Here is a 25,906-nt window from a genome sequence, read left to right on the forward strand (position 1 = left end):
CGTCTAGAAGGTTTACAGTGATGCTGATTTTTAGAAGTCTGGATTCATTTGGCCAAGTATTGTCTAGAAAGTTCAGATTCAGACCCATTGACCCATTGACTATTGACAAATGTTTGGATGTTTGCGGATTCAATAGGAATCCTCACAGGAGCTTCTGATTCTCATGTAAGGTGAGAAATGGGATGATCAAATTTATTGTCAGGACCCCTATTCTTTCTGTGAGACTTAAAAGAATTAAATAGCACTTAAAAATATATAAACTGACTCTCATACACCCATGGGATTGTTACTGGCATCATGCAATATATGCGGCATATCTTTTTGCAAATGCAGAGAAAATCTTTAATGTTTCATTACTACGTCTCAGTAACGCAAGATGTCAGAAGCATATTTGAAAATAATCATCTCCTGCTTTAAGCCTATAGGTGAGTTTTTTATTTTTATTTATTTATTTTTTAAATATTTTATTTATTCGACAGAGAGAGAGAGATCACAGGCAGGCAGAGAGGCAGAGGGAAGCAGGCTTCTTGCTGAGCAGAGAGCCCGATGTGGGCTCTATCCCAGGACCCTGAGATCATGACCTGAGCTGAAGGCAGAGGCTTAATCCACTGAGCCACCCAGGCGCCCCTATAGATGAGTTTTTACTCTGCTTTTTTGATGGCATTCTAATGTCATCATTAGAGGCTGTTAACAACATCATGAGGCTGTTAACACCTTGATCCCCTCACCCATCTGGTCATCCTGCTGATCTAAGTCCTCTGTCCTCTTGCTCTTTACCTTCATTCTCCAATTGTGCCCTTATTACTTGTTTGGAATGAAAGCATACCTCATTTCTTGAAACAATGGCAAAGAACAGATGATAGGTTTTATTAATTTCTTTAATAAAAAATTCAACATTGCCAAACCTCTGCTGTCTTTCCTTTTTTTTTTTAATGAATATTCTATTAGGTGTTAATGTCCAGGCATCACAGTTCAGGCTTTCTTCTTCGAACGGTGCCTTGGGTACTGGTTTCCACTGCTGTCAACCTGTTTGCCCATCCCTGTTAAGGTTTGTTAGCTTTGTGATAAGCAAGCTTCCCACAGCTGGTTAAAGATTCATCTTTGGGTGAGAGGCGCCGTGTGAATTTCTGCCACTCAGAATGGCTTGTTGTCTCTCATCAAGGACTCTGTTTGCCTTCAAGGTCCAATGATTTGAACTGTTCTGCCGTAAGAACTTCTTACCCCAAGGCTCTCTCTAGAGTCTGTATCTGTGCCTTAAAGACCTGCTATTGGAGTTCTTTCCTTAGATTGAATTATTCTGGCTCATGAAGTCTAAGTAGAAGATACAGGAACAATACAACATTCGATCTACTTCTTAAATCTTTGAGATGAGCTTGAATTCTGAAAATGAGCATAAAGTTTAGAATTTAGGATAGCTGAGCAAAGAGAAGAGGTTCCATACTGAAAACAAATAAAATTTGACAGTTAATTCTCACATGATCCTATTTTCTACAGGGTGATATAGAAAAGAGGAGAGAATTGAGTCTTATATTCTATGCCAGGTGAGGACAGGAGGAAGAGAAAGGCCCAGATGGGAACCTTCAGAGTTTCAGTCCTCTTGGTCCAGCCTCAGGGGTGGGCTGCACACAACAAGACCATTCTCAATTCAAGAATGGGCATGAGAGGTCTCTCCCTTCATGAGGATAGAAGCTTGCCCAAGCTTATGGTATGCTATCTCACGAAAGCCACCAACGCTGTGTATAAGTGTCTGCATCCATAAGCTCTCCTTCCCTCCCCAACTTTTTATTTTTTTATGTATTTACTTATTTTTTAAAAGATTTTATTTTTTTACCTGACAGATAGAGATCACAAGTAGGCAGAGAGGCAGGCAGAGAGAGAGGAGGAAGCAGGCTCCCTCCTGAGCAGAGAACCCAATGCGGGGCTCGATCCCAGAATCCTGGGATCATGACCTGAGCCAAAGGCAGAGGCTTTAACCCACTGAGCCACCCAGGCACCCCCCTCCCCAACTTGTTATTTTATAATTTTTCAAACATACAGAAAGGTTGTAGAAAAAGTAGTACCATTAACATCCAGGTAGCCTCTTCATAGACTCAACCTAGAACAACTTTCCACTTAGATTCAACACTTAACACATTTGTTACAGTACTCTCTCTCTCACTCATATTCTCTCTCATCATTGGAAAATTGCCTCTATATATCATAATGCTTTACTCCTAATTACTTTGGCAGCAGATATTCCCTGGAAATAAGAACATGCTCCTGGTAACTGCAATGGCTTTATTGTGCCCAGAAAAGTCAACAGGAATTGCATAGTATCACTTAACAATCCGCCCCTCCCTCAATGTCTCCCATTGTCCCCAAATGTCTTTTATGGCTGGTCTCCTTTACTTTTTTGAACAAGGATCTAACTAAGGTCATCACCTTGCTTTTGGGTTTATATCTCTTTAACCCCTTTCCATCTAGGACAGTCTCCCCTCTCTTCCTAGAATGTTGACTTTTTGAAGAATCCAGGCCAGTTTTCCTGCAGAATGTTTCATCATTAGGAAACACTCCACTGTGAGCATCTTGGTGTACCTCACCTTCTTTGTCCTCTATATTTTCTATAGACTGTAAGTTGGGTCTGAGGCATAAGGTAAGCTTCAGTGCTATTGAACCTGTGCTTCTGGGAAGTTTCCTTCAGTCACATTCCCAGATTACATAACTCCTTTGAATTTACGATTTGTTATTTAACCAGATAACTAGATAACAACTACCCACACAGGGTAGTTATCTCTGTTCTTCACTGCCTCTGGGAGCAGATTAACTCTGCCCCCGATGGAAGGCACCCCATTAGAAAGAAATGATCTTGGGACTGGGGAACATGGCACAAATCACTGAAAAGCGTTGTTGATTTCTGCTTCCTCTCCCTTATTACATGAACACAATTAATAACGAGCTTGGAAGCCAAGGGGAATATTGGATCCCAGGGGAAAATCTAATTCTTAAACTCAACCTGATCCTACCCAGGGAGCAGGGCATTCCCCCTGCCTCAGTTCTCACATCTGGACAGCATTTCCTCCGAGCTGCTTCATGAGTGTCACTGTCCCAAGTCCAGAACTACATTTGGTGGGCAGTATGGGAGAAACTGCCGCCGTGTGCAGTCAGTATTAGAACTCCATGATACTACTCAACTGAGACTCAGCACCTTTCCTCCTTGGTCCTGCTGCTAAAAGATGGAATATTCTACATGAAAAGTGATGACACAATAAACCAGATAAAGTAGGTCAAGAAAGACAAAGGGGTGGGGAGAAATATTCATCTTGTATGTGATTATCCCATTTGATAATGGGATAAAATTTGACAGTTAATTCTCACATGATCCTATTTTCTACAGGGTGATATAGAAAAGAGGAGAGAATTGAGTCTTATATTCTATGCCAGGTGAGGACAGAAGGAAGAGAAAGGCCCAGATGGGAACCTTCAGAGTTTCAGTCCTCTTGGTCCAGCCTCAGGGGTGGGCTGCACACAACATTTGAAGCCATGTAGCCTCTGAGCTATGTGTGATAATCATCTGTAAATTTGAGGCACAGAGAGGTTAAGAAGTTTCTCTAAGCCACACAGCAATTAATCAAATGAGCTGAGATTCAGACCCCAGCATATGAGATTCATGAACCTGACCATTAACTACTATGCTATGATTTTTCAATGTGACCCAAGAAAAGCATCTGGGAAAGAAAAGGCTATTGCTGAGCCACTGTGTATCCAGGACCTACAAACCACCTCAAACACATCTGTTGTTTGGGGCACTGACCTGATGGACTTCTAAACTGTCCCAATATAGCTGGAGGCACATGGGGGAGCAAGCCCTTTGGAAGCAAATGACTTTTTGAAGATGACCAAGAGATGGGTCAAGCAGTTGGAAATCTGTGCACAGACTTGACAGATTCATGTTCCTCCCCACTCATCCCTTCCCCTAGATCTGCTCCTTCTATACCTGCGATGGCACCCGCTAGGCTCACTCTGGGGGCAGGTGCAGTGAGATGCAAAAAATGAGCTCAATGTGAGTCCATGCCTTATTTATGAAACTCCAAACAAGCTGGTACCCCTTCCAGGCCCCCAGAAAGTGAAAACAAAGGGCTACTTTAAGAGTGCATGCATCTGATGAAACTGGCTTTGCTCAGGTGCCAAGGTCAGGACAGTACTGGAGGCAAAGTATTCCAGCCGTCCACGACATCCGTGCAGTCAGCACCCCGCAGACCGGGTGAGAGGGCGGCATTGTCGGAAGTGTGTCTGGACACTGGCATCAGCATTTCTTTGCCAACACATTCGTTTATAAACAACCCATCTCTTACCCTGCCTTTGTGGATCTTTTCAAAAGTGACCTATTGAGTGAAAGTCTCTGGACGCTGGAAATAATTAGGCCAAAGGACACAAAACTCTGCTGAAAACAAACAAATCACTCCTTTTGCAGTTGCCATGATCTCTGCGTGACATCCTTTGCATTCTTTTTGCTAAAAGACTGAAATGGATATACTTATGGAATAATGCTAGTTGAAACAAAAAAGATATATTGGTGTTTTTTGTTTGTTTGTTTGTTTTTCTTTTAACATATCAGATTGGCAAATACTTAAAAGTTTAATAAAACCAGGGACGGCTGGGTGGCTCAGTTGGTTAAGCAGCTGCCTTCGGCTCAGGTCATGATCCCAGGGTCCTACGATCGAGTCCCGCGTCGGGCTCCTTTCTCGGCAGGGAGCCTGCTTCTCCCTCTGCCTCTGCCTGCCTCTCTGTCTGCCTGTGCTCACTCGCTCTCTCTCCCTCTGTCTCTGACAAATAAATAAATAAAATCTTAAAAAAAAAAAAGTTTAATAAAACCAGGGAAAGGTGAGGATGTAGGGAAAGAATCCCTTTCACACATTGTTAGCCAAATATAAGGACCTCTATGGAGGGCATGGTAATATCTGCAAAACTATTATGTACATGGCCCTTGACTTGGCAACCTCACTTCTAGGAATTTATCCTATAGCTACAGTTGCACAAGTATATAAAAAGCAAACAAATAAAAAATGTTCACTGCAACATTATAATTAAAAAAAATCTGGATATAACTTAAATGTCCATCAATAGATGACTGACATAGAAAGTATATCTTTAAAAATAATAATATATAACTATTAAAAAGAATAAAGCAAGCCTGTATGTATTGAAATAAAATTGCTGAGATATATTACTAAATATGTAAAAAAAATCACTTAAAAAACATGTCTCATAATAGTGCATGCAAATGTTAAAATATGTATTTTCAGTGTTTGTGCATGCATGGAAAATTCTGGAAGGACATATAGGAAATTGGTTTTTTTCCCCCTTTTGGAAAACAAGTCTAGTTTTTTTTATTAAGCAGTTTTACACAGCCAGCTGTTCACAATCTGCAGTTAAAACATTGTGCATTCACTGCTATTCAGTTACAAAATCTTCCAACAGGAGACATACAGGAAATTATTAGCATGGTAGAGGGGGTGTGAAGGAAATTTCTTTTTTATTCCATCTTTCATATCCTTCCCTATTGTTGACATTTTTAAATGGGCATGTACTACATTTATAATTTATTAAATTGGCTTCCATTTTTTTAGACATAGGGACACTGTAAATTCCTGGGTCATGCTCAAAATTTCCACATTCCTCTTTTCTGTAGAACATACAGACCACATACACCACTCAAGGCTGAAGGAACACAGTTGCAAGAAAGAAAAAGGAGCATAAGCTGTGTTATGCAAGAGCGCCTGTTTTCCTACCATTCTCAAACATCTTTCTGTCCTTCTGGTTTTTCGATTTATTGCAGAAAGTTCTGCCATCCATTATGATCACCACCCCACACCATCACCCCACCAATTCACCACCCAACCACCCACTAACACCCTACCGCTACCATCCCCAAGACCCGTCTTCCTTACCTTAGTAAACAGCACCACCATCCACTTAACTGCTCAAGCCAAAAATCCAGATTCCTTTATGTAGCAGAGAAAACATTGTTTCAGTGTATCCTACTGCAGTTTTTTAAACTTAAAACAACAACAAAAAAAGATTAGTTATTTGAAAGAGAGAAAGAGTACGCACATACACATGTGTGAGAACGGGAGAGGGGCAGAGGGAGAGGAAGGGAATCTCAAGCAGGCTCCCCTCTACGCATGGAGCCCATCATAGGGCTTACCACGGGGCTTGACCCTACGACCCTGAGACTATGAACTGAGCTGAAACCAAGAGTTGGGACATTCAACCGACTGAGCCACCCAGGCGTCCCTCCCATCCATTTTTCAATTCCTGGGCACACAGAAAGATTACTTTTTCTAGCTTCTCTTGCAGTCAAGTGTGGGCCATGGAGTTATGGTGGGGGGGAACTATACTTCATATTTCTGCTTCTCCTGTGCTTTTGCAGAGGTCCCACCGACATTGTGTTGTGAATGTGAAAGCCACAAGATGAAGGAGGCTCTGTCTACTTTTGTCCCTGCTTGAGTGTATGCAACAGGGTGATCCTCCCCCTTCGACTTACCAACCAAAGTTGAGACATAATGTGAGCTAGAAATGAACTCTTGCTGTATTAAGTCACTGAGATTTGGGGTGTGGATACTACACGCCAGCCCAGCATTAAGTATTTAATATATTATCTTTTCTTCACCCCAGCCATTTAACTAATTCACAATCCTAGAGACTCTAACACATACCCTGAATGTTCCCTGCCCCCAGCAGGCCCAGTACCACCACCACAGCATGCTAGGTGACCCACTTACCAACAGCACTGGTGTCTTCCTTGTCATATAGTCCCACGTGTGGGATATCAATGTCTAAAAATCTTACTTTAAGGTGTGCTTTCTTGGATCATTTTTGCTGCCAATCCTCAGAGGCTGGGTTACCTGGGAAACTGATTCACAGACAGAAGTTGCTATACAGAAAGTATATTAGAGAGTGATCAAAGACTCGTATCTGTGGGTAAAGGGATTAGAATGGGATTGTGTGTCTAAGGGACCAGTAGTGTTCTGCTTCTTAAACTGAGTGATAGAGGGTGCCTGGGTGGCTCAGTGGGTTAAGTCTCTGCCTTCAGCTCAGGTCGTGATCTCAGGGTCCTGGAATGGAGCCCCACATCAGGCTCTCTTCTCAGCAGGGAGCCTACTCCCCACCCCCTTTCTCTGCCTGCCTCTCTGCCTAATTGTGATCTCTGTCTGTCAAATAAATAAATAAAATCTTTTTTAAAAAACCTGAGTGATAGATAGGTATTCATTTTGTTGATATTCCTTAATCTGTACATTTATTTTCCATACACTATGGTAAATAAATTATATATTTCACAATTTTAAAAGTTGTGTTTTGTTTTTTAAGTTTTAAGAGAGGTGGATCACAGTGGGTACTCTGACAAAATGCTTTAACATCAGAATTCCTGGCATTTCTGGTATGTTTCTTTGGGCAACCATTTAAGTCCTCTATAATTTCTTCATGTATAAAATGGATATTGTAACAACATTTCCTTCATATAATTGTGGTGAAAAGTAAATGAGATCATTCATGTATAGTGGGTTAAATAGCATCCCTCTAAAATTCACCTCCACCTGGAACCTCAGAACGTTACCTTATTTGGGGGCACCTGGGTGGCTCAGTAGGTTAAACATCTGCCTTCAGCTCAGGTCATGATCCCAGGGTCCTGGGATCAAGCCCTACCCAGGGCTCTCTGCTAGTGGGGAGCCTGCTTCTCCATATCCCTCTGTCTCTCCCCTTACTTCTCCCCCTGCATGTGTTTGTGTTCTCTCTCATATAAATAAATAAACAAACAAATAAATAAATCTTTTTAATTAAAAAAAGAAAAGAATGTTACCTTATTTGGAAATAGAGCCTTAGCCGATGTAATCAATTAAGATGAGGTCCTACTAGATTAAGGCAGACCCTCAAGCCAACAACTGCTGCCACAAGAAAAGGAGGGGACACAGAGACCTGTACATACGCATAGGGAAGAGGGTCGTGTGATAGGGTCAGAGATGGGAGTAAAGCAGCTACAAGCCAAGGAACATGAGTAACTGCCAGAAACCACTGGAAGCTGGAAGCGAGAAGAGAGGAGTCTTCCCCATAGCCTTCAGAAGGAACACAGAAAGCCCTGCTGAAACCTTGATTGGGACTTCTAGCCTCCAGAACGGTGAAAGAATACATTTCTCTTGTTTCCAGTCACCTGGTTTGTCTCTATGTTACAGTAGCCCCAGGAAACTAATGCAACATGGACCAAACTGGTCTTCAGCCCGGGGAAAGTACTCACTAAAAATTAGCAAGTAGTAGATAAATTCAAACATCTGTACCAATTGTTGGACCTTCTCCCTTGCCACTCAATCCTGTTCAACATTTAAGCTAATATCTCACACTTTCCCTTGCATTACAGTTATGGGAGTGTTCAGCTGGCCTGCTGGCTGGCAAAGCTCCATGAGATAGAAGCCGAGCTTTCGCAGTATCTGTGTCCCTTACAGCACCAAGCACTGAGGTACTCATGACTTGAGTGCTTACTATGGGTTAGGAGCAGTGCTTGGCACAGAAGGCATGAAAAATAAACATGCTGTTATCTCTGCCCTCGATAAGCTGGACATTTCTGTGGAGAGAGGGTCAGACAGTTGAGTCACTGCGGGATTGTGGTAGGTCCTGTAACAGAGACAGGGAAAGAACTGAGCAAGGAGGCCAGCTGACTCAGGCTCACCTGAGTGCAGGTCAGACTTCATGCACGAGGGAACGCTTCAGCTGAGGCTAGAAGTGTTACCAGGCAGATGAGGACAAGTGAGGGCGGGGACCTCAGATACAAAGACCAGGCTGTGATGGCCTGGTTGACAATGCTAAGGAGTTTGCACTCTACCTAGTAAAAGTAAGAACTAACCAAAAGTGCAATCACATTTAAATAGATTATTTGGGGGCAAATGGCTGACTGTTATGCCTCAAAGGAAGGTTTTACGGTGAAGTCTCAACATGACAGGCATTGCCCTGGTGGCTGCTGTCTCATGTGGGGCTATCCCATCCTTTTCTGAGTCCCTGGGTCACTCTGAAATCAAAGGGAAAGTCCTGATTCTTCTGTGCTACATCCCAGTGACATGGAGACGTGGAACCAAGGGATAGGAGCTAAGACCTGCAAAGACAGAGAGGTTTCAGCAGAATCCAATAGAAGTAGGATGCGATTTGCGGAAGTGGTGAGGGGAAGAGAAAAAAGGGCCCGTGAAGGCAAAGGTAGTTATATTGCCCCTCTCTGTGAAATTCGAAAAAACCTTAGCTTCAGGTGAGAGTTGGTGGGGCAAGCATGAGTTTCTCCACTCGCTGGGAGCTCTGGGAAGATAGAAAACAAGAGACAGCAGCCTACAAAATCAGGCAGCAGACCAGAGCTAGGAAGAAGAGGTAAGATCCTTCAACCGAGTTCAGTGCCATGATTCAGTGCAAACAATGGTGTCTCATGGTGGCCAAGATGCTGAACACCAGGCCAGGTGTTTGCCTATAGCAAGCCCGGAGGCAGCTCCCACAAGCCCCTGGGGTCATCATCAAGATGAGGACCTTTTAGAGGCTGGGGTTTCCCAGGAATTCTCTCTGTCTCTACGCAGGCTTCTCACGGCTCAATATTGGTGTAGCATAGTATCTTCTACTCACTAAATTTTTTTTTTTTCTGTTACGGCAACTTCACTGAGGCATAATTTTAATTCCATCAATGTACCTACTTAAAATGTACATTTTGATGAGTTCTGACATGTTTATACACCTAAGTAACCAGTGCTACCATCAAGATGCAGAACATTTGCCTCATCTCAGAAAATGCCCTGGGGAAACTTCCCAGTCAGCTCTTCAATCCCCAGCTCTAAGCAACCACTGATCTGCTTTCTGTTACTATAGAGTAGATTTGTCTTTTCTGGAATTTCTTATAAATGGAACCATCCAGTATGTACTCCTTGGTGTGTCAGCGTAATGTTTTTGAGATCCAACCACGTCACTGCATATAGGAAAAGTTCATCCTGGTTTATGGCTGACCAGCATTCCAGCGTGTGACTATCCTTCATGTGTTTAACTCACCTATGGATGAAATTAGGGTCATTTCCACTTTTTAACTGTTATGAATTAAGCTCCTATGAGCATTTGTCTACACGTCTTTCCGTGGACATATGTTTTCATTTCTCTTGGGTAAATATTAGGAATAGGATTTCTGGGTGTTATCCTTTAAAGTGTGTTTTTATAAGAAACTGCCAAACCCTTTTCCATAGTGGTTGCACAATTCTGCTTTCCCACCGGCAATGTATGAGTTCCACTGCTCCACATCCTTGCCAACACTGGCTTCCAAATTGGTATGTCTTTAATTTTAGAGATTCTAATGGGTGTGTAGCAGTTTTCTCTTGTGCTTTTAATTTGCATTTCCCTACTAATTAATGACAACGAGCATTTTTTCATGTGCTAATTGGCCATTCTTGTACGAAATGTCTCTTTAAATTTCTTTATCATTTTTAATCATTTCTTTATTGGATTGTTTTCCATTAATATGTTTGAAGAGTTCTTAAGTGTTCTGGCATAAGTACATTGTTGGATGTACTGCAAATACATATGTATGACTGGAACCCATACGAAATTACATTGACATTTTTGTTAAAAATCAATTGTGTATGTGTGAACCTATTTTTGGATTCTCGTCTGGTTTTTCAATCTCGATGTCTATTCATATACCAATACCAACTTGTCCTGATTCCAATATTTAAGATAAGTCTTGAAATTAGGTAGTGTAAGTCCTCCAACTTTACTCTTCTGTTTCAAAATTGTTTGAGGTATTACAGATCTCTTACATTTCTATCTAAAGGTTAAAATCAGCTAGTCAATATATATATATTTAAAATATATATTTTGGGGGATTTTTATTTTTATTTGTTGGAATTGCATTTTTATTGAGATTGCATTAATTCCATAGGTCAATTTGGTAAAAGGCGAAAGATTTATGCAATCTGAAGAGAAACCAGAGTATATCCATAGGTCAATTTGGGAAGAACTAATATGAAAACAATATCTTCCAATTTGGGGACACAATATTTCTCTCCATTTATTTAGGTCTCCTTTATTTAGCCACAGCATGTAGTTTTCACTGATGTTACATATATTCCACTAAATTTGTGATGTTACATATATTCCGCTAAATTTGTCCCTAAACTTATGGTTTTTGATGCCGCTGTAAATGGTACTGTTGAGGACAGTTTCAAATACCAGTGGCTCATGGCTAGTTTAATAAATGTTCTAATATGACTTTCTGCTCAAATTGTCCCATTTTGTAGTTATGGACAAAAGTATGGGGCAAAGGGTACATGCTATCTTGAAACTATCTCAAGAAATTCATGAAGAATGTGTATAGATGAAAATACGGTCTAAGCCATGGTTTCCCCTAAGAGGTGGTCCTCAAACGGACGGTAGCCAAGATCACAAGGGGATCCTGCATAGTAATTCAGTCATCCCGTAGAGCCAAATTCAGTTACTCTGACTCTGTAGAAAGAAGACTTAAGGGTTCTTGAGCAGTGGCTTACAAACCTGGGGGAAGAAGGAAGAAAAAAGTTCTTTCTCTAAGCTTCTCAATCCTTTTGGCAATTTTTCAGAATCACTGGAAGCTTTGGATACTTAAGCCTCAGGCATGTGTATCCTCCCTTCTATTCCCATTTTGATAACCACTGTGATCTCGAGCCAAGTTATTGATGGGAAGACAGTGTATCCCTCAGTGTGTGGGGGTGGAAAAGAGCTCTAAATGACATGGGGTCATTTGCAATATGGGTACTTAGTGAGGGGCCCTGAAGAAAAGTCCTTCTGAACCTGTAATTCCTGCTACAAAGCACAAGTCCCACAGTTTGCAACTGGTTCTGGTGGGACTGTTTCAATCCCTCATTACAATGGAAATGACCCAGAGGTCATAACCCAAGTAAGTCATTATCAATCTGTCAACATCTGAACCAACAAGTAATCACCTTGGCAACAGTCTATAGTGCCCTATCGTTTTGGAGTACTTTTGATGGGAGGAGCATTGCAGGAGAGAAAGAAGAACAACTCTTGAATGTTCATGCATTGCAGATAAAGTTCAAAATACACCCAATAAGGGAAAAGGGCAAAGAAAGACCATTTGGAGAACTGAAAATGCACTGCCTTCTTTCTGCTTGTAGAGCCCACATAGTTGACCAACAACCACGGCCTGTTAGCAGGACTTGTAGGACTGACCTGGTTATCAGTTAGAGAGATATAAGAATATTCATGTAGATTGTCCTGGGGCACCTGGGTGGCTCAGTGGGTTAAAGCCTCTGCCTTTGGCTTGGGTCATGATCCCAGGGTCCTGGGATCAAGCCCCACGTCGGGCTCTCTGCTCAGCAGGGAGCCTGCTTCCTCCTCTCTCTTTCCCTGCCTGTCTCTCTGCCAACTTGTGATCTCTGTATGTCAAATAAATAAAATCTTTAAAAAAAAGAATATTCATGCAGATTGTCCAAAAATTCCTCTGCCCTAACCTAACAAACTCCTGCCCATCCTTCTAAGCTCATCTTGACAGCACTTGCTCTATGAAACCCATTCTTGGTTCCCCACATTAGTAGCTGCCCCTCCTTTCTGCTCATATAGGACTTTATTCATAACTCAAGTTTTGTACTTTCTAGGCTAAATCACAACTCTTTTGTTTGCCCGTCTCTCCCCCACTATTCTGGAGAAAAGCTGCTTCAATGATCATCATTTCTTTCCACCTCAGACTTTGCCTCCGAGCTTCTTTCCCCTAAAATCCAAATGCCTTTTCTGACATCAACATTTGGGTCCATCAAAGGAAGCTCAGACTCAAAGTACCCAAGGCTGAGCTCACAACATCTCTACCCTATTCAGTGTTTGCTCTCTCTTGGTGAATAACTTCTCTATTTCTCTGCTTGGGCAAGCCAGAAATGTACAGTCATTCTTAACACCCACGTCCTGGTCGATCTCCATACCCACATCTCTTCATGACTACTTCCTAAATACTTCTAGACATAGTCATCCATTCTTGCTGTCACCACCGTAGACCAAGCTGGCAGCAGCCTCTCTCTTGTACGCTTGCAATATCTTTCTTAAACTGATCTCAGCATATATTCTAGGCTGCTGCTCACCCATTTATCACACTGTAGCCGATATGGTCTCTACCCTGCCTATAACCCTTCAGTGTGTTCCTTTGCTCTTGGGGCAAAGACTCAATCTCTAACGTCACCTAGAACATAAATTCCTGTGTAGTCTCAAGCTGCCCACCTCACCATCCACTTTTCACTTTCTATGCTCTGGTGGCCCCAACCTTTTTCCTTTAGCTCCTTCTTCTTTTTTTTTTTTTTTTTTTTTAAATAATTTCAGACATACCAAAAAAAAAAAAAGGTTCAAAAACACTTACAAAGATTTTCCATGTACCTTTCACCCAGCTTCCCTAAATGTGAACATCTTACGTAACCAGAGTATAATTATCAAAAACAGGAAATTAACGTTCATATGCAATACTAGGAACTAATCTATAGATTTTACTTGGATTTCCATGATTGGTTCAGGATCTAGTTAATGACTCCTCACTGCATGGGAGTGTCCTGTCTCCTTTGTGTCTGATCTGGAGAGGATCCCTATTCTTTCTTGTTGTTTATGACCTTGACAAGTCTTGAAGAACATAGGACAGTTATCTAGTAGCATAATTCTCAGTTTCGGTTTGTCTGATGTTTTCTCATGTTAGGATCAGGTGATACGTAATTTGGCAAGAATGTCTCAGTCTATTTTATCAGGAGGCGTGTGATGTTAATGTCTCATTATTGGTGATGTTAATTTCGAGCCCTTGTTAAGATAGTATCAGCCAAGTTTCTCCATTGTAAAGTTACTCTTCATTAAGGGGAAGAAGAGTGGGGAGAAGAGAAATTTTGAATCTATGTAAATATTCTGTTTCTCATTATAATTTTACTCACCAATTTTTTCATCAGTTGATGATTCTTGCATGCAATCATTATTACCGTGATGTTTTTCAAATGGTGATGTTCTATTTTCATCCTCCCTTTAACATTTATAAGTTGGGAGTCTACTGTAAGGAAGAGCTTTTGTCCCCTGTTTATTTATTCAATTGCTGATTATCATTGTGGACTGACGGATATTTATTTTTTCTGTAAGTTACAATCTATTGCCATCATTATGTATTTTGTACCTCAAATTGTCCCCAATTTTAGACTTGACCCTTTTCATTGTCCTCAAAGTAGCAAGTATGCATGTGCTATAAGGGCTTTGATTGTGCTGTTCTATTAGCCTGAAATAACCTTCTAGCCTTCCCCTGTCATCACTGTTCCATTTCCAATTTCTTTGTGCACTAAATCCCTTTAAAGCCTTGAGAGTTCAGCTCCAATGCCCATCTTCAGGAAAGCCTTCCTCGAGCCTGCCAGAAGTGGTTAGGGTTGCCGTTATAAGTTTTCAAAGCACCATTTACTTTTTCTTCATAACGCCTAACATATTTCAAAATTAAACCCTTCTTGTGTGAATATTTCTAAGAGCAGGGATTGTATCTGTTTTAACCTAGGACATTAATAAGTCTTCAGTAAATTATTAAGATTGAATTAATAAATAAATGAACTAATACTAAAAGTCAGTGGGTTGAGATCTTTGCAGAAATGCCATACTGATGATTCATTTTTACTCCAAGAGAAGTTTTTCTCCCGAATCTCATAGATCTGGATAAGATATGGCTGACAGTTTGACACAATGAAGATTCATTTAAAAAAAAAAATCATTGAAGTCTGACTCAATGACTTGGATCTTGGGTTTAAAGATTATTGCCTGTATGGTCTCAATTCCATGCACATTGTTTCATTTGTCTTTGTTTCTTGCAATGGTAAAAATACACTTGCACCATACTCCATGTATGACTTGTGATGTGAACTGTAGAGGAAAATGCATGACTGGGTGAAAAGAGCTCTGTACACCCCATTGCTGTCTGACTCGTGATTGTCTGTCATAAGTTTGTTTCATTCATGACATGGTAGTTGACACATTTTAAGTTAGACGTTGAAGCTTAGACCAAACACTTAGAATCAGTTCCACTCTCTGTTCAAATAGGATTCTCACTGAGTGGATTTCATTTCTAATTTGGAAGCCTGGGCAGTATCAGTCTCTTGATATTTGAAAACAGAAAGCAGGGACTACCAGAGTGGACCTTCATTTGGGCAATCTGAGAGTGACGCTCTGGGAAAGCATTCTGGTTTATTTTTACAAGCTGGTTACTTAGGTTCTCAGGTAGATGTGAAGATTCCAGAGAAAATTCTTCCAACGGGTGACAGCAGGTGAGAGTAATGGAGCACATCTGCAACCCAGCTCAAAGGCTGTACCTGACCTTGGGAGTTTGAATCATCGGAGTCTGCCAGGTTTAAGAAAGGAATATAAAGAAATTACTTGGAAAATGAATTTCTCTGGGCAAAGTCTTTGTAAACAAGGTTTCTCTCTAATGTCTATCTATATACTTAATTTGGAATGTTACCTGTCCATAAACAACCACATATGGGATTTACCCCCATTTGCAAACTAGCAAGTTAGCCTACCACAGTTTTGTGAGTGCTTCCAGGGGACACAACACTCCTGGGTCAGAGACAGAGGGCACTCTGTTACCCATAGCTATAGCAGTAACTAGCATATCAGAATTTTTTTTTTTTTTAAAGATTTTATCTGACAGAGAGAGAGAGAGATCACAAGAAGGCAAAGAGGAAGGCACAGAGTAGGGGAAGTGGACTCCCTGCCAAGCAGAGAGCCCAATGTGGGGCTCAATCCTGAGACCCTTAGATCATGACCCAAGCCGAAGGCAGGGACTTAACCCACTGAGCCACCCAGGTGCCCTGCGTATCAGAATTTTTGCATCACAAGCATTAGTTCCCACAAAGTGATGACAGCTACATACAAAATGGGTTGCATTCCAGGAGAGGAACCCTGTGCTTAAGGAAACTAACTCTTTTATACTGGGCACTTAAGCACACTCACTTTGCTGTGGAGGGAGATGTTATCTTTATTAAATTGGATTATAAATATACCTGCCTTTGCTTCGGGAAAAGATACTATCTCTACTTTTCAGGGTGGTGCTCTTTGCTCTAGGGAAGACATTATCTCTATCTTCCAAGCTGTTTGGTATAAAAACATCCCAAAGATAGTGGAATAAAATGTAGTCAGTGCATTGATTGTAAGATGTGCAGAAAAAAAAGGTAATTTTATTCCAATAGCATATTTTCCCCTCTGGCCTCTTATTGAAGTCCCATCTTGTATGTACACCCGAAGGTTCCTGATCTCTTTCTGAAGACCCCTAGACACACACACACACACACACACACACACACACAAACTTATTTTTTTTCTTCCCCCAATCCCTAGAACAATCACCCATTGTATGGGGGGTAGGGAGCAATCCATACTTAGGTACAACCTAAGTAAGGGCCAGTTGGTACAAATGCTTAGGAATAGTTATTTTGGGGTTGTGGGTAAATTGTTGGTGCTCTACCCCTCCTGATGTCCCATCGCCATAGGAACTAATGATAATGCCTTAATCACATGCCTAGAACACAGTAAACAGTGCATAGATATTAGCTATTATATTGGTCAAAGTACGCAAGACTTTTGCAGTAGGAACAAACTAGCTCAAATATCCAAGCGTGTTTTTTTTCTTTATCATGCCCCTTGTCCATTGCAAGTGGCCTGGAGGCTCTTCTCTCCCCTGTCGTGACTCCAGAGCACAGGCTAGTAGGGCAGCCATCATCTGAAGTGTTGCTGGTTCCTGGGGTAGAAACTAGTTCAAAAGCCAAACATACCACTTCTGTTCTCAGGTCACTGGCCAGATCCAGTGACAGGACCCCACAAGAGGGTCGGGTTTTCCAATACTACCATGTGCTCGGAAGGCAAAGAGGCAGAAAATTTGGGGGCAGCATAACAATTACCACAGCTTTTATTACTGTCATTCAAAATTATAATAACAATATATCCTATGGCAGAGGACAGCGTAACTGCCTATTCAGCATTCTTTATTATTTTTTTTTATTTTTTATTTTTTTGGGTAATAGATCTCCAATTTTGTTTAGGCCTCTCTCCTTCCTCCCAGAGTCATGGAGTCCCACGGAGCCCTCCACACGAGGGCGAGGCCTAACTGGTCCAGGGCATTGTCACCCTTCTTGCCGGTGACTGCCTTTGCAATGAGCACAAATAACTCAGGCCGTTGGTGTGCAAGGAGAGGTTTTAAATTTCCTGGTGGTTTAGGGGAAACTTACTTTTCAGTCTTCTCAAAAAGCTTCTAGAAAAGACTTCTCTTTCTTCTTTGGATATTGTCCAGCTCAGCTCTGAGGCCTGGGACCAGATGCAGCATCTTCTTGCCACCAACCTGAAGATGAAACTCACAAAAAGAACCCACAGGGCAGCAGAACTAGAGCCACTGGACAGAGTAAATCCTGAAGCCCTCTGGACTTCCCATAATGAAGCCCCATTCTGGAAGCTAAGAAAGAAAGGACTTTCTGTTACTTTTAGCTGAAAGCAACCTAACAGTACTGCTATCCTCCTGTTAACTTCGGGAAAGAAGGGCAGTGTGGAGTGAGGAAGGAACAGAGTCAGGACAGCTAGCACCGTGGGTGACAAGAAACTAGCAGTGGCAACAATCAGAAGATACACAGAATGTCTGAAGTCTGCCACCAAGCCCGTCTGCCACCCCCCAAAACCCTAGTTGGGAGCCCTGGCAACATAGGCATTTTGCTGTCCTGCTCTGCAATGGTAGCGTTCATTTCTTAGGAAAGATCTATTACACTGTCTGGAAGAAAGCACTAGTCTTAAGTCCTGTGTTAACTCCAGATTTTGATTTTCAGCGCAGATGAGCTGCTAGTTTTCTTTGAGCCCTTTGAAGGATGTGCCTCTGGATTTAACTACAATTTCTAAGACCAGGTCGTTAGACTGTCCTGTAGCTTGCCGGAAAACCTCCTGATTGTATCCCCTGAGCCCTGACATACAGATGGTGTCAGATGTCATAAAAAAGATCTTTTGATCGCCATAGGATCAAGTCGGGTGTTTTTTTTTTTTTTTTAAGATTATTTATTTATTTGACAGACAGAGATCACAAGTAGGCAGAGAGAGAGGAGGAAGTAGGCTCCCCACAGAGCAGAAAGCCTGATGCGGGGCTCGATCCCAGGACTCTGGGATTATGACCTGAGCCAAAGGCAGAGGCTTTAACCCAGAGACACCCAGGCACCCCAAGTCCGGTGTTTTTATGGCTACGCAAGCCTCTTGGCTTTAATTTACTGGACTTTGGTTTCTTTACGTCTTTTCTCAGGTCATCTTCTCGAAGGCATATCAGGTTAGAGTCAGAAGGCATGTCTGTCTTAGATCAATATTCCCAGCAGGAAAAGGCTCTGTGAGCCTCTAACTGCGTGCCTAGTCTTTTATTTCCTGTGTTGTTCTAGTTCATCCTGAGGGGGAGAATTACTTGTTTTTTATCCTGCCATATTAAATAAAATTCTAGTTTAGAGCTAGGCAAGGTTTTATAAGGAAGATAAAAGGGCTGTTTTTAATAAACAAGGTGGAATGATAAGAAATGCGTTCTCTCTGCAGCGGTTCAGAAACACAATAGAATCAGGAGGACTCCAGCTCCAGAAAGACTGTTGTCCACAGCGTGGCCTCATCCAGAAATAGAACTGGGGGGAACAGGCTTGAAGTGTGGCATATAGGCTTTGGGTGAGATCAGGTTTCAAAGAAGTTCAGGAAAATTTCCGAAACAACACGGGGTGTTGTTGGGTTGGGGTCTGTCCACGAGGCTTGCAGGGAGTGGCCTATCCCAGGGCGCTCATCTGTCTTGGGAAAGTAGAAACCATCCCCTGACCAAGGCTGCAGCAGGTAGAGATGATATTTCCAAGGTCACTCAGGTGGTTTTATGGTGGCATAAAAATGAATGTTGACTCTCTGAAGCAAACAGTTCGTGTAACAAGACCGTTCAAATACTAGCAGAATAGCTTCCCAAGGTTTTCTTTTGTCATTTTTCACTGGCTAACTTCTAAGCAACTGTCATGATCTCACTTCTTTTTTATTATTATTATTTAAATTCAATTAGCCAACTTATAGTATATCAATAGTTTCAGATATAGAGTTCAGTAATTCATCTGTTGCATAAAACACCCAGTGCTTATCACATCACGTGACCTCCTTAAGTCCCATCACCCATTTACTCTATCCCTCTACCCTCCCCCCCCAGCAACCCTCATAGTTAAGAGACTCTCATGGGTTTTTTCTCTCTCTGATGACTTCCCATTCAATTTTTCCTCCCCTACCCTATGATCCCCTGTGCTGTGTCTTATATTCCACATATGAGTGAAACAATATGATAATTTTCTTTCTCTGATTGACTTATTTCACTCAGCATAATACCCTCCAGTTCCATCCATATTGATGTAAATGTAAATATTCATTCTTTCTGATGGTTGAGTAATATTCCATATATATATATGTATATATATATATATATATATATATATATATACATATATATGTATATATCTCACATCTTCTTTATCCATCAGTGATGGATGAAGTTTTCACTTCCAAAAACTAAAAATAGTTGATTTAACACTTACCATGTTTGAAGTATCATCCAAAGTTCTTTACAACAGGCCTCAAAGGGAGGGGTTCTCTTATTATCCCCCTTTTGTAGGTGAGGAAGCTGAGGAACAGAGAGGTTAAATAACTAGCTCAAAGTAACACAGCTTTGAGTCCCATGGGGCTGGCTCTGCAACCTTCAGAGCCTGGAGAAGCAAGGAAACCGCAATGCTAGACTGGGAAACAGTCTGTAGCCAACAGGAGGCTAGAACGAGGAAGTGACCACGAGGCAGAGAGGAGACAAAATCAAGCAGGCAAAGGTTGAAGGTTCACTACCAATTTGAATCTTTAAAAAAGAGCTGCCAGTGTCCAAAGAGGCAACAGCATAAAGGAACTAAGCCCATGGTCCCCTAGAGCAGCTACTTTGAAGGAGGTGAGCAACTTCTGCTTAGTTCTGCCCCACCTCTATTTTCAATTTTTATTGGAAGGAAGGTCACATATTCCTCTGATAGTAACTACCAAAACTACTGCTGATTTTCAAGGTCTTAAATAGAGCTTTGTTAATGGTAAAATTACAAAAGATAAGGAAGGGCCGATTTAACATAGATAAAGAATCAATATAGATAAAGAATCTTCTCTGTATTTCAGGGAGAAAATTCGACTGGTGTCCAGTTGGACAGTTGAGAAATGACCAGTGTTATAAATAATATCAAAGAATACTTCAGCTCCAGAAACTTTTCTCTTTCTTTCTTTTTTTTTTTTTTAAGAGTTTATTTATTTATTTATTTGACAGACAGAGATCACAAGTAGGCAGAGAGGCAGGCAGAGAGCAAAGAGCCCAATGCAGGGCTCGATCCCAGGACCTGGGATCACGACCTGAGCTGAAGGCAGAGGCTTAACCCACTGAGTCACCCAGGTGCCCCTTTAGGAATTTTTCAAAGCCACATTTTCTTTTCCCCAATCCATCCTGCTGTGTTTATTTTGTTGTTTCATTTTTGTTTTTGTTTTTTCCCCAAAGCCAAAGAAGTAGAATTTGGAACTCATATTAAAGTTTGGTTAAAACTCATGCTTGCCACAGTCTGATTGGATTTTGCCCATCTTCCGAATTCAAAATATAATTCTATAATGTTCATGGCCAAGTGTATTTCTACTTAGAAACGAGAGAGTAGAGAGTTGTCCTCTAGAATTTCTTCTTAATTATAATTTTGGCTTTCTCTGGTTTACCCTCTTTGTCTCTCCTTTTAAAAATCTTTTCTATCTTCCCCTGACCCAAATTTTTATTCTTCTATACTACTCGGGCTAGTGCTCGCTTCGGCAGCACATATATTATACTACTCGGGCTAGAATGACTTAAGCAATGAAAAAAAAAACCGAGTAGGAATATGTATTCTTTATTTACATGGCAACCTTCTTTTATAGATTCTAAACTTTAGACCAGGGAGTGAGAACATTGCCTTCTAAATATTTGTGGGCTGGATCTCGGTTCCTTGGTTAAAGGCATTCAAAATGGATGGAAATACTTGGCATAACTCTCAAGTTTATAGTTTTAGAAGGGCCATTTGTTATTTTCCTTTGTTACATAATCCTATCTCATTTCTGCCCTCTCTCAATAGGCTTTCTAGGCTAGTGGGCTATCAAGATGAGAAAATCTGACTCTTGAACCGAACACATTGCTTTGAGCCCCTGCAAATCACTCCAGGCTTCTTATATTTCCAACTCGAGCACAGAGAAATTGGTACTTTTATTTCAGCAAAGGCTCAGTTAATTACATACTTCTGATTTGGGAACATTCAGGATGGAAACCAGGTTAGGAAATCCCATGTCATAGTACCTCTTGCTCATGTTTGGAAACCTCAGGGAACACCAGCAATGTCTGGCGACAAACCAGGCCTCTCCTCTCTTCTCTGTGACACTGATCTCATTTTTTCTTACTCTCTGTAAGACTCCAGCCAAAAGAACTTCCCACGCACATCTTGCACAGTTTCGCCCATCTCCACGCATGCACCAGTCAATAAAAGCATTTAAGAGGCACCTACTGTGTGCAGAGGGAGGACAGTGTTTTGCTCTCCACTCTGCCAATTCCTTGATTAAAAGAGTGGCTCAGAATATCTTACCAGAATATGTTCTCTGCTTAACTCCACCTTCTCTAGTGTCTCCATAAATGTGTCCTCTGATGAACACAGATCCAACACTTCCTAAGGGAGTGTTGTACCAGTTTTTTGGGAATAAATTATGATACTACAACCCCGTACACACACACACACACACACACACACACGCACACACACACCTTGCAAATACAGTTAACCAAAATAAAAGTTTCATGAAAATAATATTTACTATATAGGATACACTGGACTGAGTCAATTCTAATTTGATTTCATAAAACAAAGGTACTCATCTTTATCCACAAAACTGATCTCCTGACCAGCAGTTTGAAAAACCCTAGAGAATCCTAAGTATTAAGGAAGCATAGCATAGAAGTGGTGCATAAACAATGAATCTTGGAACACTGAAAAAATAAAATTAAATTAAAAAAAAAAGGAAGCATAGAAATTAATTTGAGATTCTAAAGGATAAATTAATAATTCAAACAGGGGATGACTTAAGAGTGTTCACCAAATATTATCAGAAAAGAGAAGATTGCTCTAGCTTAACAAACTTAACAAATGTTAAGTTTGACAGATCCTCTGAATTCCCAAGAATTAATTCATTGCTTAAAGCAAACTTTTTTTTTTTTTTTTCCAAGCATCAAGTCCAATCTAGACTTCAAACCTACAAAAAATGGACGAGGTCTTGTCCTCCAGGAGCTCATGGTTTAATGGAGGACACAGAGAAGTGACCCAATAATCTTGCCCCAGTGTTCTAAGAGCTATGCCTGAACCCCACATGGGGTGCTGTGAGAGAAGCAAGGGGGCTCTTAATTCAGAGAGGGCTGAATGACATCTTCTCTCTAGACCAAGAATGTCCTAAGTATTTGTGTTCCAAAAGCATAGGACCTCATGAAGCTGCAGGGCCCTGTGACTGGTCCCTGGCTACAGGAAAGGGCACCCATGGGCAAATGATTGAAGATGAACCTCTGGAGGGAGGTGAGCAAAGAAGCTTGAGTTTTCTCCTGAAACATAAAGGGAATCCATTGAGAAGTTTTAAGAAGGGCAGAGGATAACCAGGTTTCTGTTTTTTTTTTTTTTATAAAGATTTTTTATTTATTTATCAGAGAGAGGGTGGGGAGAGAGCGAGCACAGGCAGACAGAATGGCAGGCAGAGGCAGAGGGAGAAGCAGGCTCCCTGCTCAGCAAGGAGCCCGATGTGGGACTCGATCCCAGGACGCTGGGATCATGACCTGAGCCGAAGGCAGCTGCTTAACCAACTGAGCCACCCAGGCGTCCCACCAGGTTTCTGTTTTTGAAAGATGGTTGAAGACGGAGTAGAGAGGATGCTGGCTAAGAAGCCAAGTGGAGAAGAGAGTCAAACACCAGAAGAGAAATCGTTCAAAAGGGCTTGGCTGAGGCAATGGTGGTAGGAATGAATAGGGTTGGTCTCTTAAGAACATTAAGGACACAGTAGCAGGTGGATTCAAGCAGGTTCCATCTTGGAGGGCTCCCAGGTTTCTGGATGGCATGAATGGAGTTGTGTTTGAGTCATTCACTCAGATGGCGAGTCTGTGCAGGAGGAGGACATGGCTCGGGGAAGAGTTCAATGACGGACATACTGAGTTTGGAGTGCTATGGTGTTCTAATAGCCATTTGGCTCTGGGGCTTGGGAAAGTCTGGCCTGGTGTTAGACAAAGCCACAAGGCAAAGATATGAAGTAGGGCAGAATCAGAAGAAGACTGCGGGGGGGGGGGGGGGCTCCAAATTCAGGACAATTACTGATTTGCTGGAAATCAGTCTTTCCGATGAATCTGGTTAGTGTGGGAACAGTGCAGACAGCCCTTGTCTGTCCTTCCTTCCTTCCTTCCTTCCTGTCTTCTCCAGCTGTAAGTGCTGCCAGAGCTCTCACAGATAGCAGGAAGAATGAAGAGTCTTTAATATTTTTATTGAATACAGTCCTTCCTTCTGGAGACTTCTGGAGATGACACGGGTACTAGGTGGAGGTCACAGCCCCAACAAAGCAGAACAAAGATAAGGGTGACATGGACCTAGTCATGAGCAAAAAGTAAAGGGCTAATTCTGAAATGTTTGCTGGGTGGGGGTCCCAGATCCCTGATAGCTTCCCAATATTCATTTTGGACTTTGGGTGTTATCTTCGGGAGGACCCTATGCTCTGTTGAGAGAATGGTTTCTTTACCAGGTTTTAAGTCCTTCCAGTTGTGTAGTTACGGCAATAGGAATCCACAGGCCAGCCTACATGGAGGGCCAGGGATAGAAGGCAGAAGCTCAGTTTCTGTTCTAGGCTCTTCGGGTCAGTGAAGCTCCCTGTTACCAGCTGAGTTGTATCCCCTCAAAATTCATCTGTTGAAGTCCTAACTCCCAGCACCTCAGAATGTGGCTATGTTTAGAGATGGGGTCTTTAAAGAGGAAAGTAAATTAAAATGGGGTCATCTAGGTGGGTCCAAAAATCCAACACAATTGGTGTCTTTATAAGAGATGATGGCCATCTACAAGCTAAGAAGAGAGGCTCCAGAAGCAATAATCATGCTGACATCTTGATTTTGGGCTTCTGGTCTCCAGAACTGTAAGTAAATAAATTTCTGTTGTTTAGGGCACCCAGACTGTGGTTGGTGTGTTGTTATGGCCCACCCAGCAAAGTAATATACTCGCCTTCTGCTTTTGTGATGGGGGCTGGGACACACAAAAGCTCAGTGCATACCCAAGAGGAAAAATAAGAATCTAGCATTTGGAGGGAAAGAAGCCAGGGTTGGAACGAAATGAAATGTGAGTGCTAGCTACTGAAACCGATAAATTGCACAAGTAGATTTAACAAGTATAAATGTGTCTATCTACTGCTTTGCTGATTACCAAGTACTTGACAAACTTCAACTGACCTGATATTCACAACCGCCTCAGCATCACCTGGGAACCTGTTAGAAACGCAAATTCTCCGGTGCCCGTTAGGCTAAAACAATCAGAGAAGGGAGGAGGAGGAGTGAGGTGGGGGAGGCAAGGACCAGCCCTGTTTTAACAAATCTCTGGGGACTGTGATTGGCTGAAGTGTAGAGTGTGAGAACCACTGAGATAGGGCATGGTCCCCTGTCCCGGGGAGCCTTTTGCGGGGGCGGGGTGGGGGTTGTGACAAGATTTCTGCACAGTTGTGACTGGGTCACCAAGGGCGGTCTCCTTGACAACTGGCCCAGAGTTCTGGGGACAGCAACGTTCGCACGCGTTGGTGGGTTTTATACCGCGAACGGTTCAAACTCAGAGCGACCGCTCCGGGTCTCTAGGTAAGCGGGGCCCCTCCGGGCCTCCGGGTAGCAGGGCTAGAGCCCAGCGAGAGTCCCGGGAGCCCCGGAGCCGCCAGGCGCGTGCGCGTGGGCGCGTCCCCGGGGCAGGGCCGGGGCGGGTACGCGCCGAAGGGGTGGGTTGTGCCGCCCAGCCGGCCTGGCGCGCCGTCCGAGCCACTCAGAGAGCCCGGCGGCCGACACCCGGGGGCCCTACAAGTAATACCCAGCGCCCGCTCGCCCCGCCGCGACTTGCGCGCCCACGCTCGGGAACAGAAGCTCCCGGTCGGCCCTGACCTGCCTCGCAACTTGCTCTGCTCCGGCTGCAGCGGCGAGTCGACTCGCCGGGCCCCTCGCGGAGAGCCAGCTGGTGTGGGGACGGTGCCGCCGTCCCCGAGGTCCCGCGCCGGTGTGCGCCTCCCCGCCCGGCGCTGCCGCGGAGCGACCGCCACCTTAGTCGCTGCCGAGAACTTTGTGCTGGGTGGGGGGGCCCGCCTGGCAGGTGGGCGACCGCGGCCGGCGAGCCGAACCGGTGAGTGGGCTTGGGAAGTTGGGGTGTGAGTGTGCAGGCGCCCCGTGGTGGGACGCGGGGCCCCGCGTGTAGTTTTCCTCTGCCCCTCCTCTTAGTCCCCCTGCAAAGTTTCACTCAGGACCGGGGGGAACAAAGGGAGGGTGAGAGGCTAACCTGCTGCGAGTGTGTTGACTCTGGCGAAAGCGCGAGTCATTCGGACAGCCACTCCTCCCGGCTGGGTGAATGACACGGCGGCGCCGGCCTCCAGCCCCAAGCCAGACCCAGGGCTCCACTGGCACCCAAGAACCCTGGTGGCCCGGGGCTGCGGATACGCCTGGAGCTCACCCCAAACCACTTCCTAGAACTAGGACCCTGGGGGTGTGACGGGCCCCCGCCCTTCCCTCCGCCTCTTTAATTTGAGCAGGAGATGGCTACTGAGATACAAGACCCAAACTTTGTTTTCA

General features: G+C 43.0%; 1 protein-coding gene and 1 long non-coding RNA gene across 3 annotated transcripts in view; one reads left to right on the plus strand and one right to left on the minus strand.

Annotated features, from left to right (window-relative positions):
* Positions 1-748: 748 nt before the first annotated feature.
* LOC131839899 (uncharacterized) lies at positions 749-19,165 on the minus strand. The gene is made up of 4 exons (XR_009357066.1): positions 17,250-19,165; positions 6,762-6,892; positions 5,928-6,035; positions 749-1,380 (listed from the first exon to the last, which is right to left on the minus strand). It is a non-coding gene; the product is annotated as an uncharacterized LOC131839899 (long non-coding RNA).
* A 5,750-nt stretch (positions 19,166-24,915) lies between these two features.
* The window catches only part of SVIL (supervillin), a 228,422-nt gene continuing 227,431 nt past the window's right edge, over positions 24,916-25,906 (plus strand). Inside the window, exon 1 of one of the 2 annotated variants that reach the window (XM_059184181.1) lies at positions 24,916-24,934. The gene's annotated coding sequence lies outside the window, so the exon portion shown is untranslated. Of the gene's footprint in view, positions 24,935-25,078; positions 25,464-25,906 lie in introns of those variants that run through there. The other variant, XM_059184179.1, reaches the window with a different exon arrangement.

The sequence above is a fragment of the Mustela lutreola genome, chromosome 8 (genome assembly GCF_030435805.1).
Source record: "Mustela lutreola isolate mMusLut2 chromosome 8, mMusLut2.pri, whole genome shotgun sequence".
NCBI lineage: Eukaryota > Metazoa > Chordata > Mammalia > Carnivora > Mustelidae > Mustela > Mustela lutreola.